Source organism: Bubalus bubalis, chromosome 2 (genome assembly GCF_019923935.1).
Source record: "Bubalus bubalis isolate 160015118507 breed Murrah chromosome 2, NDDB_SH_1, whole genome shotgun sequence".
Taxonomy (NCBI): Eukaryota; Metazoa; Chordata; class Mammalia; order Artiodactyla; family Bovidae; genus Bubalus; species Bubalus bubalis.
The window spans coordinates 67,637,232-67,651,371 of record NC_059158.1 but is presented as its reverse complement, the minus strand read 5'-3'; the positions used below and the strand labels follow the sequence as shown (position 1 = coordinate 67,651,371).

Below are 14,140 nucleotides of genomic sequence, written 5' to 3'. Positions count from 1 at the left end.
GCAGCAGTTGGTGACCCACACAATAAAGGTTGTTGGCAAGAAGAAAAAGGAAGGAAAATAACTTCTCTAGTTTTTTTTTCTTAATAAGTATTTGTTATTTCTGTTATCAGCTTCCCAAGCCCTTGGTGAATCGCTGAAGGCATCAGCATTAGTTTCAAAACAAATTTTGAAAAACGATATTGTGATCTGATATGCATTGTCAAGATTTTTCCTGAGATTAACTTCATTCATTTATTGTCCAGATGTATTTCTTTTGTATAAAATAATTATTCCTTTATCCCATTTTTCTATTTTTTCCTCCTTGATTTGTATGACTTTGTGCATTCTTGATACTGTCACCCTTCCATGCCTTTTGTCATTTTGTGGCTAGTTTTGCCCTTTTCTTTAAGTGTCTTTTAATTGTAATATGGTTTTAACTGTCAATATCTTTCTTTATGAATTAAGCCATTTATACATAAACATGCACACACATATTAAAACCTGATATTTAACCTGTGAGTGAAGTCGCTCAGTCGTGTCTGACTCTTTGCAACCCCATGGACTGTATGTAGCCCACCAGGTTCTCCATCCATGGAATTTTCCAGGCAAGAGTACTGGAGTGGGTTGCCATTTCCTTCTCCAGGGGATCTTCCCAACCCAGGGATCGAACCTGGGTCTCCCGAATTGCAGGCAGATGCTTTACCATCTGAGTCACCAGGGAATATACATGTGAGTTATATGCATATTTCTAAGTGTTATTTTTATGATTCTAAACCTCATTATTTGAAAAGCCTATTATTTGTGGGGTGGGGGAAAACAAAACATTTATACCACATTGATTGCAAGTGATCTTCTGAGTACAGATTTGTCCACTAAAAAATAATCTTCATGTTGAATAAATAGTGCATTTTACATTTATTTATTATATGCAAAACTCCAACTACAAAGATTCTCCTGATACTTTCCTGTTTATCCCAGGCCAAAAAATTACACCTTATACACAATGACAATGTATATTCTCTCTTAGATAATATTTTATGATAATTACTTGACATTTATAGTCAGACGACTAGTGATGGATCCAAAATAGAAGAAATCACTTCATAATATCTTTTGAGTCGCATCATAAATGCCAGAACATAAAATCATAGCTAACGCTCATTGTGTGAGTACTGGCTCATTACCAGACACTGTTCTAAGCATCTCACAGGCATTAATCTATATTAATAGAAAGTTCTCACAACCTCCTATGAGGTGCGCACCCCCATCCCCACTTATGTATGAGAAAACTGACAAAGGTCAAACAACTCACCCCAACTGTCCTGGAAAATACTGGAGCTGGAATCTGAATACAGGCTTACTGGGACACTTTTGAAAACAAAAGCGACTACTGCTCAAAACTCCTTGGACCATAGGTGTAACCAGGCAGGGGGTTGGTACCAACCAATCTGCGTGGCCACCTAGCCGTGAAACATCTTCCAAGGATTTTTATCCCTTTGGACACATAATCTTTGTGGGTCTTGGCATCCTTTAATATGTGAACATAGCTAGTCCTTTGCCTTTTTGCTTTGAGGAGTCATTCACACCTTGAGGCCCCAACACCCAGCAAGACCCAGCATCTGGAGTCCTGCCAGAGTGGGCCTCGTGGATTCCTTGCTCTGGCTTCTCCGTGACGGCCTGGACCTCAGCCAGAGGTGCCTCCATGCTAAATCTGTGCGTCATAAGGATTGGTCCTCGCACTGTGACCTCTTTTAGATAGAAATAAAAATGACACATCTAGGCCTTCATGCTGTGTAAGAGGAAGGAAATAAATACTGGGTTTTTGAAATATAGCTCAAGAGTGAGAGAGCAGTGAAGCTGAGACCGTAGGGCTTCCAAGGCCTAATTTGGCGTTTCTGCTGATTTATCGTCCTATATATTGTTGCTTTATCATCCTATATATTGTTGCTGTGTAGAAAAATCTGTGACAGGGCACAATTCAGCATCAGTCTTCTTAAAGCATCCTGAAAAGCGACCGTCATTTACTACTATTGTTGTATAAAGATAAATTAAGGTTTCTCTTTCTTTGTCTCTTTCTTATTTAATTGGGCTCATTTCAAGGTCAGGTATTGTATATATTTTAAAATTTTCTATATATTATTATACTTTGACACATTAAAAAAAATAAACGTTCTGGCTGTGGAGAAATGGCCCCTTCTGAGGCAAGCTAAGTCTTAGAAATAGCAGAGGCTCCAGTGCAACCATGCCTTTGTTATGTAAGTGAAAGTTGCTCAGTCATGTCCAACTCTTTGAGACCCCATGGACTATACAGTCCATGGAGTTCTCCAGGTCAGAATACTGGAGTGGGTAGCCATTCTCTTCTCCAGGGATCTTCTCAACCCAGAGGTCAAGCCCCACTGGTCTCCCATGTTGCTGAGCCACCAGGGAAGCCCTCACCAGTTAGAGCAGCACCTCCTCTATCTGGTCCATACACGACAGGTACAATATGCCTCTACTTTCCTCATCCCAAGGCCAGGTGCCAGGCAACTAGAGGACCATCCCTACTAGTCCAAGGCCCTTTGAAATAATTCAAATTAGCCAATCCTGACCCTTTACCTGTCCTATCTTGTTTTCCCCACATTGATAAAGATGGAGGCCCAAACTTTCTTCCTCCTGTCTTCTGCCTGTGACCACCTGGGTGATCTTCCACGTGGCCCTGCTGTGCCTCCTCCCAAGACCTGTGAGTGTAATGAACTTTGTCTTTCTGAATCTCTCCTCGGTCCTGCTCTTATGGCTACCCCTGCCCTTACGGCCAATCAGCAAAGTGCTCTGGGCGTCACTCTGTAACCAGCAGCAGCAGTGCCCTTCTGAGACATTTGCTCATCTGACTGTCAGCTGCTCCACCTGTCCCCGACTTACAGCTCCTCGGCTGCCTGAATGCTGTGGTCTGAGGATGAGAACAGGCAACTGTGCCTTAACGAGAACAATGGTGCTGCATCAAAGCCGCACTTCACTCTTAGAGCTGGTCCTGACTCGAGTGCTTTTCATTCATAGAGAAGCACTGCAACTGAAATGGGAAACTTGAAAACATTTTATTGACTTAATAGGTTTCTTGGTTGTATTTTTTGATGAAGGGCTTTTATTGACTCAACAATATTAGCCTTGTTGAATAAAGCATCTACACAGATGAGAAAAATCTGATCATTATCTTGTAATGAGCTATGAGTGATTTTTTTTTTTTTTTGCATTCCCTTATTGGCTTCATACAGAAGCCAGTAGATTTGCTTTGATATTTGACTTAATTTCCCTTAGCCATGTCCAGAAACAGAAGCTCTTAAACTGAGCCACAGCCATTAATCATACAACAGGTGATTACTAAATGTGGAAGGAACAATAAAGGGAGTCACTGGTTATTTTTAGACTGTGATGTGATCCTTATTTTATCATGTTTTTCTGAATATTGGCATGCTTAAAATTCAAATGGGAAAATGGTTTTTCCATTGTACAATAGAGTGAAAAGTCATAGGTCAAGTTTATCTTAAAGCTACTTAACAGTTTGGTTTTACTAATAAGTAATATATTTTTAATATGTTGTCAATAATGGTAAATAATTTGGGGAGAACACCTTCCCTTATATTTTCATTTCATGGAGTCTTGGCTATTCAGGATGGTATTCCAAAACTTTCATGTTTGTTGTAAATTATAAAATTATTTGATTATTCACTTGAGGTATTCAAGAGATTACTTAGATATTCTTTTTCTGTTTTTTTTGTTTGTTTATTTTTCATAATTTTTTAAATGTAATTCAAATTAAATTCTATTCATCTAAAAAAGGCATTTGGGAATTTCAAGAACTGCAAGTGAGGTAAAAAGCCACATTTATTAGCCCAAGGAGGTCACTATAAAGCTCAGATGTAAAATCAGTTTCTCACAACACACAAAGGGTAGAGCTCCCTTTGGTTTGTGGCAGCCGTCAGGAAACGGTGATGTATTGTTCTTCGGCACTAAGTTGCTTCACTACCAGCAGGTTTTAGTTAACGTTATTATGATAGTGAAAGACCCTAAAGAAGGCTCCCTCCTTCGCTCAGTTAAGGCTCCTTCCTAATAACCTACAGCTGTGTGAACACCGTCAGCTGTGGGAGTTTCTGATGGCATGTTGAAAGTGTTGGAATGTCACTCCATGTGGTTCTTGTGGGCTTCCTTTGACACTCATATTCCGTCAGGCCAGCTGTCAATGGCCCATTTCTCAGCTGGGCTGATGACTTGAAAAGCTACTCTCTAGTCTTTGTTGCTATTAAAAAGCTCGGAGCTGTTTGCAGTGAGTAAAAGATGGAGAGACACTCCTGTTGAATTAAAGCAGCCAAGGTTCTGAATAGGACAGTCTCCTGAACTCTCTGTAAACTTTTTTTTTTAAACATACTAAAGTCCACTTGGTTGGGGAGAAACAGAGTAACTTGGAGAGAAATTATTACTGTTTCAATTGCATGAAAATGTAACCACACATTTGCAAAAGAGGACCCAAATGCAGCCCTGGGCACAGATTTAAGAAGTGATCTTATTTTGTTGGCTTGTAATGGATGTATTAACTTTAAAACTTGTTTGCTGAAGAAAAGCAAAGAACATAAAAAGGTAATGTCAGTTTTACTGTAAAACTTTAATTTAGAAAGAATTAATGGGATCATTATGTCTTTCATTTGGGAAAACAAAGAGGGACATTATTGACAGAGCATAAAACCTGCAAACTATATATAAAAATAAATAGAATTTAAGGGGGACAAGAGGTAAATATACAAAGCCTAAATCTGTAAAGAGGTTCAAGTTTTATTATTTTTTACTCTTTTATTTAGGATCAGTCTTATAGTGTCTGAACAAAATAATGTGTTTATGTTTATATGTTACCCTTTGTTGATTTTTAGACATTTTTGTTGGGGGGGGGAGATTATTTTGTTTTAAAAAGATAGGTAAGAAGGAGACAGTTTCTAGGGAAAAGAATTTCAAATGATTGCCTTCCTATCTTTTGACTTGCCTTTAAACATTCATTTAATTTCTCTGTGTTTCTGTTTACCTGTTTTCACAGAAGGCAAGAAAACACCAAGTTAATTCCAGGATATAAGGAATGTCTTTATAAATACTTATACTTTCCCAATAGTCCTAAAGTCTATATACAAGTGATGTTGTAACAGAAAAGGATAATAATGATTATTCCTATTTCATTAGGTTAGAGTAGAAATGTTCCTGCATTGCCAGGATCAATTAAAGCATGTTTCTGTAGAAGCTCAAAGCTAAAGGCTCTAAAGAACGTCAGTGGAACTTCATTTACCCAAAATTAATGGGTCCCGGTGCAGTTGGAATTCCAAGAAAAGGGGTATCGTTGTGTGATCCTCACCTCTCTAATTACACAGCTATTTTGATTTTGATTTAACACTATCCTCACGTTTTCTGAGTTTGTATATATCGTGACGGCCATTTATTACTGTCCACACACCCACTACTTCATCTTTCTTCATACATTTCATGTCTTCATCAGGAAGACATGTTTTGTAGGCAACTTTTCTATTATGTCTTGCAAACAAATCTCAATAGTTGGCCCCTTAAGTCTTTTCTTACATGGTGTAAGAAATGTAAGAATTATTCCTTGATGCTTCCTTGGAAAGCAAGTGCAAGTGCGGAAATAAAGTGCTTTATTCACTTAAACTGTTTTATACAATGTGTTAACTTACTTAAGATACATCTTAGAAAATAGGATGCTGAGAATTGCCAAAATTAGAAGAGTGAACATTTGAAATGTGGAGGGTTTATTAAATATTGGCAAACAAGTACTTAGGTGTAAAATATAGAGATCGTATATATAACCCAGTAAGTAATCTTGTTTCTTAAATACTTCAACCAGGATCGTTATCAAGCCTATTTGTGGTTTTATTTCACAAAACATGAAGAAGAAAAAGAAAGATAAAGAAAAAGCACAAGATAAAAATTGCAAAGATGTCAAGCACAATAAGTGATTACTTTTTATATGATAGTACCGGGTCTGTTTTATCTGCATTTGGAGTAAAATTATGGCATAGTCAGTGAGCACCTCCCTCCCACCCAGATATTCCCTTTCATGTTCTCACCGAGGACACGCAGGAAGGGAGCTTCTCGCTTATTTAGATACACCTTAATCAGTGAGTTAAGTTATAAAAATTAGGCCCTGTGTGGAAACTGAGAAGATGAAGAATAGGAACATTATTTCCCAATAAAAAGTAAAAAATGAGAGGGCGCTAGAACAATTAGACATCCACAGGCAAAAAAGTAAATCTAAACCCAAGTCTCTCTAACACACTCACCAAAACTGACTCAGAACAGATCCTTGACCTAAATGTAAAAGGTAAAACTAGAAAATAACATCAGAAAGAAGTCTAAATGACCTGGGGCATGACAGTGACTTTAGATATAACATCAAGGTACCATCCATGAAAAACATATTTGATAAACTGGCCTTGATTAAAACTAAAATCCTACTCTATGAAGGACAATGTCAAGAGAATGAAAAGATGTTACATATCACATGTCATTGGGAAATTGCGAATTAAAGAACAATAAGATGTTAGAATGGTCACAATCCCAAGCATTGACAACATCAAAACCTGCGGAGGACAAAGAGCAACAGAAACTCTCATTCATTGCTGCTGCTGCTGCTGCTGCTAAGTTGCTTCAGTTGTGTCCAACTCTGTGCGACCCCATAGATGGTAGCCCACCAGGCCCCTCCATCCCTGGGATTTTCCAGACAAGAACACTGGAGTGGGTTGCCATTTCCTTCTCCAATGCATGAAAGTGAAAAGTGAAAGTGAAGTCGCTCAGTCGTGTCCAACTCCTATTGAGCCCATGGACTGCAGCCCACCAGGCCCCTCTGTCCATGGGATTTTCCAGGCAAGAGTACTGGAGTGGGGTGCCATTGCCTTCTCCATCATTCATTGCTAGTGGAATGCAAAATACCGGGTTGGTTAAAAGTTTGGGTTTTTCTGTTACATCTTATTAAAAACCTGAATGAACTTATTGACAACCCAATATCAGCCACTTTGAAAGATGGCTTGACAGTTTTTTACAAAGCTAAACACTCTTACCATCTGAGCTATCAATTGTGTTCCTTGGGATTTACTTAAAGAATGGAAAACATGTCTACAGAGAACATGTTCAGGGATGTTTATAGCATCTTTATTCATAACGACCCCAACCTGGAAGCAACCAAGGTGTCCTTCAGTAGGTGAATGAATAAATAAACTGTGGTACCTCCAGAGAATGCTTTGTCACTCAGCAACTAAAAAGAAATAAACTATTAAGTCATGAAAAGACATGGAAAGACCTTAAATTAGCATCACTGACTGAAAGAAACCAAACTGAAAAGGCTACATACTGTATGATTCCAACTATATGACATTCTGGAAAAGGCAAAACTATGGGGATGGGGGCAGGAGGAGAAGGGGACGACAGAGGATGAGATGGCTGGATGGCATCACTGACACGATGGATGTGAGTCTGAGTGAACTCCGGGAGTTAGTGATAGACAGGGAGGCCTGGCCTTCTGCGATTCATGGGCTTGCAAAGAGTCGGACACGACTGAGCAACTCAGCTGAACTGATGGAGACCAAGATCAGTGTTGCTGGGGGTTAAGGGAAGAGAAGGATAAACAGGCAGAGTACTCAGGACTTTTAGTGCAGTCAAATTATTCTGTGTGATACTATAGTGGTGGATATGTGTCATTAAATATTTGTCAACATTTATATAATATGCAACACCAAGAGTGAACACTAATGAAAACTTCGGATTTGGGGGTAGATAATGATGTGTCGATTTAGGTTCATCAATTTTAACAAGTATCCCCCTGTGGTGCCTGGATGTTGCTGGTGGAAGAGATTGTGCATGTGTTGGGGGCAGGGGGTATGTGGGAACTCTCTGTACTTTCTGCTTAATTTTGCTGTGAAATTATAACTGTGCCAAAAAATTAAGTGCATTTAAATGGCTGAGGACATTTAAAGACTAGGACTGATATTTTATCCCAAGATACCTCAAGCAGCTGCAAGCTGCTGTACATCTCCCTCTGTGGCCACAGACCTTCGATGGAGGCAATGCTGCGTGTCCTTGAGCTTAGTTGTAATCTGGGGGAGTGAAGAACTTGGGGTGGTAGCAGCAGAGAAGCATGGCAAAAGCTCAGAAGAAAAATCAGGGCGTGGGGTGAATTCCTGTCAGAGAAGCAGCTGCCAGGTGGCTGGTTCTGGAGGGAGCCAACTCACCTTTCCCCTAGAGAGATATGCTAAGGAAGATAAACGTTGGGTGGGGCTGCACGTGGGGGCTGGATGATATCTCACATCTGCTTTCATCCCTGTGCAAAGAAACTTATTTTATTTTGCATTTTTGGTTCTTCTTTTGGGGTATGTAGGGGATAAAATAGTGAAGAAATGAGTGTTAAGCACAGAATAGATACTGTTTAAAGTTGTAAGTAAATGGAGAAAAAATGAAAGAGGCAAACTAAACACGAGATAGGTAAGAATAAAGGTATTGAATATAAATATTACATGAAAGTAGTTCATTAATTTTCCATTTTTAAAAGTACCATGGCAAGTTTATAAGGAAACATAAAAATGAGCATATTTTAAGCTGATGTTTATGGGTACATGAAGAAATAAAGAATATTGAGGGAAATGGAAATTTTTTTTTTTTTTTTTTAATTCTACAGGGCAACATAAGGACATCTCATAGTTCAGTCAACTAGAAGGGAGATAAAATAGTGTCCAGGCATTTCTTAATTGGAAATTTCTTTTTCTCAGCCCAAAAAGAAATTTTCCATCTGTTCGAGCATCTGCTTACTGTGGTTCAAGAATTTTTCCAGTTTAACGAGTAGGTGTGGCAAGGGTGACATCTGGGAGTTTTTGTGAGGGCGCACAAGAGAGTTGAGGTGGCTGGTAACTGGTTTCATGAGCTTTCCACACATTCCTTACATATACACAGAATTAACATAGTTGATCACATGGCATGTTTAAATAAACTTTCTTAAAAAGAAGCGTTAAACTGATGCAATGCTGGAATTGCGCATTTTTTAACCTGTTACTGTGAGAAGAGCAGAAAGTGGTTTGCCCAGTTGCAGGCCATAGGAGGACTTAGGAGATGGGACTTCTTGGTCTGTTGGCAAGGCCTACCCCTTTGAAGCTTTCAGAAAGTTGCCTCCTTTCTAAAACCACCACAAGGTTGTAAAGTAACTATCCTCCAATTAAAATTAATTTTTTTTTTTAAAAAGAAAGTTGCCTCATTTCTCTTTGTCTCAATTTGTCCGCTGGTTAAAATGCAAGTTTAAATACCAGTGTATTCTGAATACACTGGAATGTTGAGGAAGAAAATATGGTAGGGATACAGTTGCTATAGAGGAATGTCTGTGTTCCTCCTCGTATTTCTGTGTTGAAGCCCTAATGCCCAGTGTGATGGTATTAACAGGTGGGGCCTTAAGAAGTGCTTAAGCCACGAGGGTGGAGTCCTCATTAGTGGGCTCAGTGCCTTATGAAAGTGGCTCCAGAGAGATCCCTCCCTCTCCTGCTGTGTGAGGACACAGGCTATGAGCTAGGAGGCAGGCCTTCACCATAACACAACCACGCTGGCGCCTTCTAGCCTCCAAAACTAGAAGAAGGAAATTTCCATGATTTTGAAGTTACCCAGTCCATCACATTTTGTTATAGCAGTCTGAAGGGATTAAGAGAACAGTCTGTGAATGTGCATGAAGATCATTATAGTTGAGTCTTCTCCTACCTCTTATGTTTACTTAGAAACTTTGGATTCTGAAATTTTGTAATTTCTCATTTTCATTTGAGGGGAAAAAAACCATGGCCTTAAAAAATTTAGAACTTCTGAATATGTCTTGAATATATAAATTTTTCTACCTTTTAAAAGCTGGAAAAGTTATCTTGTTAAATTATTTCCGGTTTGTCTTTATAGCTGTATAAGGTCACCACATTTTCATCGTGCTCTTCAGTGAGTGTCAGGCGCCTAATAAAGCAGATGATTTTGTGCAGTCATTCTCTCTCTATCTTTCCTGTTTGGAAGGAAAAGACGCGAGAGAACTCGTTTAGTTGGTAATCTGGCACGTGCTCAAAGCAATGATCTCTTTCCCTTCTGAATTTAACGTATATTCCAGTTCAGCTTTTGTTTGAATGGATTTTCTGTGGTCTCACAGTACAGGACATTTGGCTGTGGTCATCAGGGGTGGCTCCAGGTGACCTGAGGGTTCTGTGTTCCTGGCCAGTCAGCTAGTCTTCAGACCATGACTAGAACTCATGAGATATCCAGTTTGAAAAGGTCTTGGTCTCAGCTCACTCAGAATTATTCTGTGTAAAAGGGACCTTTCCTGTCTGCATTCTTTTCTTTTAATTTGATTGGAATTCTGTGGGAGTGAGATGATGGGTGAGAAAGGCTAGAAACTGAGGAATTTTGATGCAAAACCTGCCTGATGTTATGTAAGGTAAATAGTAGTCGGGAGTTAATATTTCCTTTAATTACTATGCCAAAGTACATCTTTTCTCTCACAAGAAGCACATATTTTCTCTCAACATACTCCAAGAATCAAATAGAATGAGAGATTTGACCTCTTAAGTGATCCTTTGTATTTTGCTGAATTGCTGCTGCTGCTAAGTCGCTTCAGTCCTGTCTGACTCTGTGCGACCCCATAGACGGCAGCCCACCAGGTTCCGCCGTCCACAGGATTCTCCAGGCAAGAACACTGGAGTGGGTTGCCATTTCCTTCTCCAATGCATGAAAGTGAAAAGTGAAAGTGAAGTCGCTCAGTCCTGTCCTACTTAGGTGCTTAGCGACCCCGTAGACTGCAGCCCACCAGGCTCCTCCGTCCATGGGATTTTCCAGGCAAGAGTACTGGAGTGGGGTGCCATTGCCTTCTCCGGTTGAATTGCTAGAATCTTGTATTTGCTATTCTATTATCTATGTCTATATCTGTACCTATAATGTTAAGAAAATTAACAGAGTCAAAAATTGAGAAAGAATGAGTATATTACTGTGGAATATATGAAAAGGTCTCAGCCTAAAATGAATTAGGGAAACAAGAGCACAATGAGATACCATTTTTACATACAACAGGCTGGAGAAAATTAAACAGTCTAGCAATATACCAAGTATTGGTGTGGATGTAGATAACTGAATTTCTTATTCATTGCTGGTAGGAATATAAATAGGTTCAACTGCTTTAGACTATAATTTGGCATTATCTTGTGAACTAGAGCATTTGTAAACCACTTGACTCGGTATTTCTGCCCCCTTATGTATGTGTGTGAACAGGTGTCTGTAACAGCCGTCTCCACACCTGGAGACAGCCCAGCTGCGGGCCGTGAACGGAGCAGTGATAGTGTCGTGAACCAAGGACAATGATTCTGCCCAACTGTGTGCATCCAAAGCAAGACTAAAGTAAGAAGGACCAAGAGGAGCACCTAATACAGCATCTAATGCTGAGAACGTATAGAATCATTTCTTGACTAGATGAATGATAAAAGCCATTCATTTGGGGGACTATATGAGCCTTCAGGTATTGACTGGTGAATGTTTAAAGAGCCCCTCCCTTTTATCCTGTTTCTGATGAAGCCACAGATACTTCCTAAGAGCCCCTTTACCAACTATTTTTACATCACTTAATGATTCTGTATTATATCCATTTGTATTTTAATGAGTAAATTTTTCACTCTGCCCTTTTTGTTACTAAAACCAGCTTATGAACTTCTGGAGGGCAAAGGCCACATTCTGAATTTCATTTTTCTTTTCTTACAGAACTACATGGAGTAGGTAATCAGTAATTGCTTAGTAGTGAAACAAACTTCTACTCAAATTTTCCTCTTTAAAAAGAAAAAGAAAAAGTATTTTGAAAAGAACAAATCATGGTCAAAAGTAAAGTCTTTCAACCGGGTTAGGTGCTCCATGACTTCAAGTGGATACTCTCGATAAAGAAAAATTTAATATATAGACAGTGAAGTTGTAGCTACTAACTTTATGTGTAGGAATATGTTTGTGACAAATACAAGGAAATTTTTATGTGGTAATTCTAGGATGCAATGAAATTCTTAGTATATGAGGCATCAATGATAGAAAAACATTGTCTGTCTGATATTCACCCAATTAAAAACATCTAAACAGTGTGCTATGCTCATTATCTTGCTAAGAAGAATGGAATCCAGAAAGCTGTTGTTATTTCTAAGAGGTTATTTTTGTTGTTGTTGTTTAATCAAGTACTAATCAGGAGAGAGGTACTTTATATAGCAGGAGAGCCAATTTATCTGACATCAAGACTGTCCAGGCAGTTAGCCTTAGATTATTATTCTTAGAATTATGTTAGACATAGCTTTACTTCCAATTAAACTGTACTTCCTGTTGTTACAGTGGTTGTAAGAGGCAAAAATTTAAAGAAAAGGGAAAAAATGTATTTCCCTACACTTTCCCTTCTACCATCTCCTGTTGTAACCTTCTAATGTTAATTAATTCGTGTGTATCAGATAAGGTTCTTTTGATAGACACCAATAGAAATCCCAAACTGAAATAACTCAACCAAAAAGGAATCTCATTGTTTCATTAATTGAGCATTCTGGATCTGTTATGATTAGGGTTTATTACTAGTTCTACTTACTCTGGGTTGGCTCCATTTTAAGGCAGGGTTTTTAGTGGCATTTACTTACATAACAGGAAAGAGAACTTCTGCCTTCGAGAGTAGAGCAAACGCTTGGTTCTGGTAAGTTGATATTGAGCCATTGACCCATCCTTGAATCAATCAGTGTGACCAGGGAAATAGAATTAGTTTAGACCTACAGTACAAGTCTTCTTCTTTGGATGTGGGCCTGGAGAGCCAGTTGCTTCTGAACACATTCGTATATGCCTGCTGAGTCCTTGCTGACCCTTTGTGACCCTATGGACCGTAGCTTGCCAGGCTTCTCTGTCCATGGGATTTTTCAGGCAAGAATACTGCCATTTCCTCCTCCAGGGGATCTTCCTGACCTGGGGTCAAACCCTCTTCTCTTGTGTCTACTGCAATGGCAGGCAGGTTCTTTACCACTGAGCCACTTGGAAAGTCCCACAGGCTGCATCTAGAAGGAATAAATACTTGAACAAAATTTAGGGTACTGTTACCAAGGTTAACAGTGTTTGTGGCAAATACAAGGAAATTTTTATATGGTAATGCTAGGATGTAATGAAATTCTTAGCATACAAGGCATCAGTGATAGAAAAACATTGTCTGTCTGAGATTCACCCAATTAAAAACATCTAAACAGTATGCTATGCTCATTATCTTGCTAAGAAGAATGGAATCCAGAAAGCTGTTGTTATTTCTAAGAGGTTATTTTTATTGTTGTTGTTTAATCAAGTACTAATCAGGAGAGAGGTACTTTATATAGCAGGAGAGCCAATTAGCATTAATGCCATTTAGCACTCCTGTGCTAAATGGTCCAGTTATCCACTATATTATACCTTTCAACTCAGTTTCACATTTTCTCATAGTATCTCTCGTGATCATGGGCTGTATTTTTGTTTTACATTATTTTATTTTTTTATATAGAAGTGTGAGGGATACCTGGCAAAACAATTTTTTGTTTCTTGATTGGTGAAAAAAGGTGCACGCCACTTTTCTACTAGGTAACTACAAGGGGTCAATTTGGACCAGACTTTCTTAATTCTAAGAATTTCTTGAAGGTCATTTATTATTCAGATAGAAGAAGTCGGATCCCATTGACTCAGGGACAGGGAAAGTATATATAAGAATATTTTGTGACTCCTTAAAAGGTTTCTTCACATTTCTTTTGTTATGTAAGCGTGGAGAAAAATGGAGTAAGTCTGCATTGTCAAAGACTTCTAGGAGGACATAGAATGTTCCCAATGCATTTGAGACCACCTTATCATAGGTGGCTCAGCTGGAAAAGAATCTGCCTGCAATGCATGAGACCTGGATTTGATCCCTGGGTTGGGAAGATCCCCTATAGAAAGGAAAGGCTACCCACTCCAGTATTCTAGCCTGGAGAATTCCATGGACCGTAAAGTCCATGGGGTCACAAAGATTCGGACACAACTAAGCAACTTTCACTTAATTTCATTTTCATTATTTTAACATCGGAGAGACTGAGATGATTTCAAACAAGTTCACCTGTGTCCCCAAAGGAACATTTGTCCCAAAGGA

General features: G+C 38.9%; 1 long non-coding RNA gene across 1 annotated transcript in view; it reads left to right on the top strand.

Moving 5' to 3' along the window:
* LOC123330726 overlaps positions 1 to 12,862 on the top strand; it is a 28,850-nt gene extending 15,988 nt beyond the window's left edge. Inside the window, exon 3 of the long non-coding RNA XR_006546808.2 lies at positions 11,269 to 12,862. This is a non-coding gene — a long non-coding RNA (uncharacterized LOC123330726). The remainder of the gene's footprint in view (positions 1 to 11,268) is intronic.
* The last annotated feature ends 1,278 nt before the right edge of the window (positions 12,863 to 14,140 follow it).